This window comes from Chinchilla lanigera, unplaced genomic scaffold (genome assembly GCF_000276665.1).
Source record: "Chinchilla lanigera isolate Chin_1 unplaced genomic scaffold, ChiLan1.0 scaffold00021, whole genome shotgun sequence".
In the NCBI taxonomy this organism is placed as follows: Eukaryota; Metazoa; Chordata; class Mammalia; order Rodentia; family Chinchillidae; genus Chinchilla; species Chinchilla lanigera.
Genome location: NW_004955422.1, coordinates 18,723,384 through 18,730,180, shown reverse-complemented (window position 1 = coordinate 18,730,180; position 6,797 = coordinate 18,723,384). Strand labels below are relative to the sequence as shown.

At 40.4% G+C, this 6,797-nt stretch overlaps 1 protein-coding gene across 1 annotated transcript in view; it reads left to right on the top strand.

Moving 5' to 3' along the window:
* Positions 1-3,911: 3,911 nt before the first annotated feature.
* LOC102019710 (chromosome unknown open reading frame, human C11orf80) overlaps positions 3,912-6,797 on the top strand; it is a 184,920-nt gene continuing 182,034 nt past the window's right edge. Inside the window, exon 1 of the mRNA XM_013513892.1 lies at positions 3,912-3,933. The gene's annotated coding sequence lies outside the window, so the exon portion shown is untranslated. The remainder of the gene's footprint in view (positions 3,934-6,797) is intronic.

Here is a 6,797-nt window from a genome sequence, read left to right as displayed (position 1 = left end):
TTTTTTGTACCTTGAAGGGGAGGGTGTAAAGTTTAAAGTTTAAGAATCTCAGCTTTGGGTGAATATTACTGCAGTTATTTTCTTTATTGTAGATAGGACTTGTAGTTTACAAAGGAAGAAGGTTATGGAGAAGAACCCGGGCAGGCAGCCTTATTCCAATGAAGGCTTCTTCCCCTGGTGCCCCCCTTTTTTTTGAGGCAGGTTTTCACTATGTATTCCAAGCCAGACTCCCACTGATGGTGGTGATTCTCCTGCCTCAGCCTCTTGAGTGCTGGGATTATAGGTGTGTACTGGCCAGTCCATTTCTGATAGAAAACAAACTACAGTGCTTACTAATAGTTTAGAAATGTAGGTCTTTTCTGTTAGAGAAATAATCGTCTACCCTATAACTGCCATTCCATCCAGTCAGTCAACATATTTAACGTAAGTTACCTCTGGAGAATATGTCTAACATTCTCTTGTGCCATAAGGAAAAACGAAGCTGTGGTTCCCACCAGAGACAACATTTTACTATTTTGTAGTCCAGAAATACCTTGTAATTCCTTTCACCACCTGTTTGTATAGGTCTGCCAAAATCCAACAGACACTTGTGTGGTCCCACCAGCATTCCTAGTTTATCCTTAAGGTAACAGCCTTCAGATGCTGGGCAAAAAGGAACAGCAGTTACTGAACAGTCAGTTCTATGTATTTGTCAAAACTGTAGGTTAGGTTAGTTTTGTTTTGGGCCTATACAGTGGATCCCTGAAATTCATGAAGGTTAAGTTCCTAGAGCACCTGAGAATTGTGAAAAACTGCAAATTGCAGATATGATCACAAAAATAACTTTTTATAGTGTAAACCCTATATGTTGTGTCTGCTGCAGTTAAGTAATTTAATAAAATACTGTTTTAATAATAAAGCCTTAGAAAGTGCAGGCCATCTTGATAGCATCTAAGCGCTTAAGAATAAAACCCAAAATACTTGATAGCTATGTGCTGCATAGTGGTATCAGCAAGGTGTTACGGTATAGGGGATGTGGTGCATCTGCCGAGGAGATGGTTATAGGGTAGCAGCCAGTTAGCAGCAAGAACAGAACACTTAAATTGGTACTTGGCAAACTTCCCACAAAAAAAAAAAAAGAAGGTTTTTTGGGGTTTCTGTGAACAATTATTGGTTAAGTAATAAGGAAAAATCCACGAACAATTGAGGCCTGAACTCTGAACCATGACTGTGTGGGTATGCTGTAGCTTCTTGCCACTGTTTCAACATATGTAGGGTTTTGTGTAGGAAAATTCTCACAGTATTCACTTGGCAAATACTGAGCACGTACTATATGCCAGACATACTTCCAGGAAAACAATGTGATGAATTAGATGTTTTCTCAATTTTTTCTACTGACTGCTTTCTGTCAAATCGATTCCTCCTAATTCATACTTGATCAAAATTGGAATAGCCCTTTGGAAAAAAAAAAATTTATAAAATATTTTCTACATTCGTGACCCTGTGCTGGATATATTATGTGTTCTCTAGCAGTTTTTCTGTTTTCCTTCCCTGGGGGGGTGATTCATGTTTTTTGGGGGTGGGCGGTGCAGGGCCTGTGTATAGCCCAGACTGACCTTGAACTCATGGCAGTCCTATGGTTCAGTGCCACTGCCACTTTTCAGGGTCATACCTGCTTTGGTCCCTTTTTCTCTGAAGGACTGTCCCATTATATCTCTTAACTTAATGGGGATAAGTGAGTTTCAAAACTACTTATTTCAGTCAGTAAGCTAATGAATAATTTGCAAGGCAGCATTCCAGATGCTGGGGAAATAGGTCTAGAGAGCTACTTTTTTTTTTGAGATAGGGTTTCACTTTGTAGTTTAGGCTGGCCTCAAACTTGCGGCAATTCTGCTTTGTCCTCCCAAGGGCTGGGATTAAGGTGTGCACCGCCATACCTGGCTTTAGAGTGTAGTGGGGAGATAAAATACATGTCAAAAACCAGGCATGGTGGTGCGTACGTGTAATCTTGGCCCTTGGGAGGCTGAGGCAGAGGGTCACTTGCAAGCTTGAGGCCAACCTGAACTATAGCAAGACTGTCGGGAAAAAAAAAACTGTTCAGATGGAGATGGTCAGTGAAGAACTTTCTTGAGACAGGGTCTTGACTATGTGTAGCCCTGGCTGGCCTCATGCACAGTAGTCCTCCTGCCTCCCCCACCCCGCTTGTTAGGGATTGAATGCAGAGCCTTCACAGTGAGCCACATTGTCATCCCTTTTTAAATTTTGAGATGGGGTCTCCTAAATTGCTCAGGCTGAGCTCTAAATTGCCTTCTTCCCAAAGTGCTGGGATTATAGGCATTTGCTGCCATGCCTAGTGAAGGCCTTTTAAATTTTTAAAAGTTCATTCTATTTTTTAGGGTTTTTTTTAGACAGGGTTTCACTATGCAGTTCAGGCTGGCCTTAAACTCGCTTTGTAGTCCGGGCTGGCTTAGAACTCACAGCAGTCCTCCTGCCTCAGCCTCCTGAGTGCTGGGATTACAGGCATGAGGCAGCATTCCTGGTTTGTGAAAGCCTGTTTTAAATTTACCAGTTAGTATCCATTAGTGCATGAGTGGATAAAGGAAATGTGATACACACGTGCGTATGGAGATATATATGTATATTTGCAATTAGAATAGTATTCAGCCTTTGTAAAGAAGTAAATTCTGTCATTTGAGACAACATATATGAGCATAGGAGACATTGCCAAGTCATTCAGAAATTCAACAGCATGATTTCAATGTATGTGGAATCCAAAAAGGTGAACTTGGACACAGAATAGAGTAATGGTTACCAGGAGCCAAGCCAGTGATGAGTCAGTGTTGACTTACAAAATTTTAGTTAGACAAGGAATAAGTTCAGTAGATCCATTGTATAACTTGGTGACTGATAACATTGTTACTTGATGATTGCTAATAGATTTTGAAGTGTTCTTTCCACAGAAAAATAAGACAATGCATATATTTAACTTAGCCAGTCTAAAATGTGTACTTATACCAAACATATTTTGCAGGGTATATAGTTTTTGTTATTTGCAATAAATTACTGAAGTTTTCAGAATATTTTTAAAAGTTTAGTAGTTTAGTAGTACAATGGTAGTTACAGTGTATTACTTTGTAACTAATCTCCAGAACCTTTTCCTATTGCAAAACTGAACTTTGGCGTCCATTCCGTAATACCTTTTGCTTTCCAGTCCCTGGCATGTACCAGTCTACTGTATTTTTTTTGTGTAAGTTTGACTATTCTGGGTACTTTGTATTAGTGGACTCATACAGTATTTTTTTGTGATGGGCTTATTTCACTGAGTACAGTACCTTAGAGATTGATTCACAGTGTAGCCTGCATCAGAATTTCCTTTGTGAATAATCTATTGTATATACATTTTTTTTCTGAAAAAATTTCATTTTTATTGGTTATACAGATTAATGAGACTTCATTTTGGAAGATTTGTACATACACATACTTTGCTAATTTGCCCCACCACCACCACCACTTTTGAAGTGGCACATTGTAGTAGATGACCTGGGCATAATTTTTTTCTCATTATTTTGAACTGGACCCTATATTACCCGGGCTGGTCTCAAAAACTCCTGGGCTCAAATCAGTCCTCTTGACTCAGCTTACCAGGTAGCTAGGGCTACAGGTGCATGCCACCATGCTTGACTATATTTTTGCATTATAAAACAAGCTAATAAAATTTTTTAAACTCCTTGGTTCAAAGGCAGTCACTTTTGCTTTCTGCTTTGAAATCTGGTTTGCTTGTAATAGACTACCTTAGGGCACTTTTTCATGGCTCTCAGTCTGGGCTGGATTAATGCTGTGTTCCATGTTTTTGTTTCCTTTTTTTTCTTTTTAGACTGGGTTTCACTATGTAGCGCAGGCTGCCTTTGAACTTGTAGCACTCCTGCCTCAGCTTCCCAAGTGCTGGGATTACAGGTATGTGCTATCTTGCCTGGCTAGAGCTTGCTTTTCTAAACAAAAACAAAAACACAGACCTGCTGAAAGGAAACTTAAGGATAGTGAGATGGCAAGCATGGTGGTACATTCTTGCAATCCCAGTTAATTAAGAGGCCAAGGCAAGAGGATCACAAGTTTGAGACCTTAGGCAGCTTTGTGAGACCCTGTCTCAAAAAATAAGGGCTAAGGTTGTAGCTGGGTGGTTATTTGCCAAGCATGCACAAGACCCTAGGTTCAAATCTACTACCAGGGGGCAGGTGGTGTTTCTAGTTATTTTTTAAAGGGCATTTGAAAAGACTGAGTTTAACTCATTGTTTTTGAACATTAAAGTATTATGAAATTATTTCTAAGCTTGTGCCCAAGCATGTCTGAGGCCATACCATTTGCTGTATAAGTGGACAAAGTTATATTGCCATCATTTACCTCAAAAGTCAGTTTTTCAAGAATACTTCAATACACTGGTATTCCATAGTATTCCACCATTTATTCAGTTCAGTGATCACCTGAGGAGCTGGCTTTGCACTTAAGTTGCTTACACTGTTGGTTGTGTGAAGAATGTACATATGAACAGGACATGGTACCACTCCTCGTTTTTCTTCATAAGTTGGTTCCTGTCTGAGCCATGGGTATGAAAATAGTTGATGTCTTTGAAAGCCAGGTGGAGATGCATATCATGTGTCTGGCCTAGTTTTGAGTAGGTCATAGGACCTACAGAGGTGATCTGAGAGTTTGACATGGTGGTAGACCTTTTTTTTTTTTTTTTTGAGAAAGGGTCTTGCTACGTATTTCAGTCTGGCCTTGAACCATGTGGTACAACCTGGCCACAAACTTGGAACAGTCTTCCTCTGCCTTCCAGAGTGCTGATACTACAGGGCATGCACCACTGTGCCAGGCTCTTTTTCCTTTGTGTATGTACATATGCATATTGAACTTGAGACCTCATACAGGCTATACACTGTACTCTGAGCTGCATGCTTAGCCCTGGTGTTATTCTCCTTAGCTTTGACTTAAAAGTTTTCCAGGTATCTTCAGAATTGGCATTGACTTGGGTGAACGGTAAATTGAACTAGGTGTCTTACCTAGAGCTGCATCATTACTAAACTAGACTATAGGGGGATTGAGTATTGAGAGAGCCCATTTGCACCAGGGGATATTAACACATTTTATGATGGAGCTGTAATTTCTATGTCTTGTTGCTGGGCTTGAAGCACTGGTGGTATGCACATGACTATCCTGTGCATGACCGTATTACTTTATTGCCAATTGTGCAAGCTGTCTAATGGGACAGTCATGCATACAGGAATATGTTAAGTGCATTTCAAATTGGAGTCAGTTTGCTCGGTGCCCTCAGTTCCTGACACATGTTCTCCTGCTTTTCCAAAGTGATGGTGATAGGAAGTCCCAGGACTACTTTTCATATACATGTCTCAAAACAAAAACAGGGACTGGGTGGGGCTGTAAGCTCAGTGGTAGAGGGCTTGCTTAGCATGCATGAGGCCCTAGGTTTGTTCCCAGTACTGCAAAAGAGGTTAAGAGGGACCTTTGTCATTGTCGATTACATTTTTTCTCTCCCACCCCCACCCCTTTTGGGACTGGGGAGTCAACCTGGGGCATTAATATTGAGCAACATCCCCAGCCCTTTTTTGAGACAGGGTCTCATTAAGTTACTAATTTTCCCATATTGGGCTTGAACTTTCAATCCTCTTCAGCCTCCTGTAGTGCTGGGATTATAGGTGTGTGCCACCATACCTGGCTTGATTACTCTGTTCCTTGAAACAGTTTCTTTGACTTCCAGGGCATAGCATTCTTAGTTTTCCTCTCTGCTTACCCTCTTCTTTCCCTCCTGATGTCTTGACATGTGACACTTCAGAGCTAAGATCTTGGTCTTCATTGTGGTTTCTCTCTTCCCAGCATTCTATTGGTGATCCACTGAATTCAAGTGACATCTATATATAAAAATCACAAATTGCATCTCTGGCTGAGATCTCTCTTCTGAACCTCACACTTGTTCTACTGCTCATTTAACTCTTGTGCTTGGGTGTCTGATTTTTCAAATATAACTCATAAAACTGAGTGTCTTACTCCCTCACCCATACTCCTGGTACCCTTCCCCATCTCAATTGATGGCAGTTTCATCTTTGACTTACTCTGACCAAAAACTTGTGGTTCACAAAACGTCTAATCCGTGAGAAAATACTGGTCCTACTTCTCCACCTTTATCATTGACATCACAGTCAGAACCACCATCACCTCTCACTTGGATTTCTGAAGTTTTTTCCTGATCCTAACTGGTTGTATTAATGTACTGTGTATTTTACAATATAGCAGCCAGGATGATCTTTTTAAAATCTAAAGCAGGTAATGTCAGCTCAACTCAAAACCTGCTTGAGAATTCTTATTTCATTCAAAGCAAAAATAAAATTTAATTTAAGGCCAGTAAGTCCTGTATAATTTCTGTTTCTTATCTCTGTCTTGATCTTGGTGTGTTTCAGCCATAAAACACTAGACTTTAACTTCGGAGGCTGAGGCAGGAGGCTCACTGTGAGTTTGAGGCCAGTCTGGACTACAGATGAGTTTAAGCCAGCCTGAACTACATAGGAAGACCCTGTCTCAAAATGCCAGAAAACATTAGACTTTATACTGATTTTTTGAGTGCATGTCTAGTCCCTCTGGCATTTCTATCAGCCGGTCCCTTAGATATCCCTAGTGAATGCTTGGGTTTTTTTTTCAGAGGGGGCATTTGTTTGTGTTCCTGGGTTATTGAACCAGAAAATGCTGAACTACATACCCAGGCCCCCCAACTCTTTCACTCCCTCTTTTAAATTTTTTTTTTTTTTTTTTTT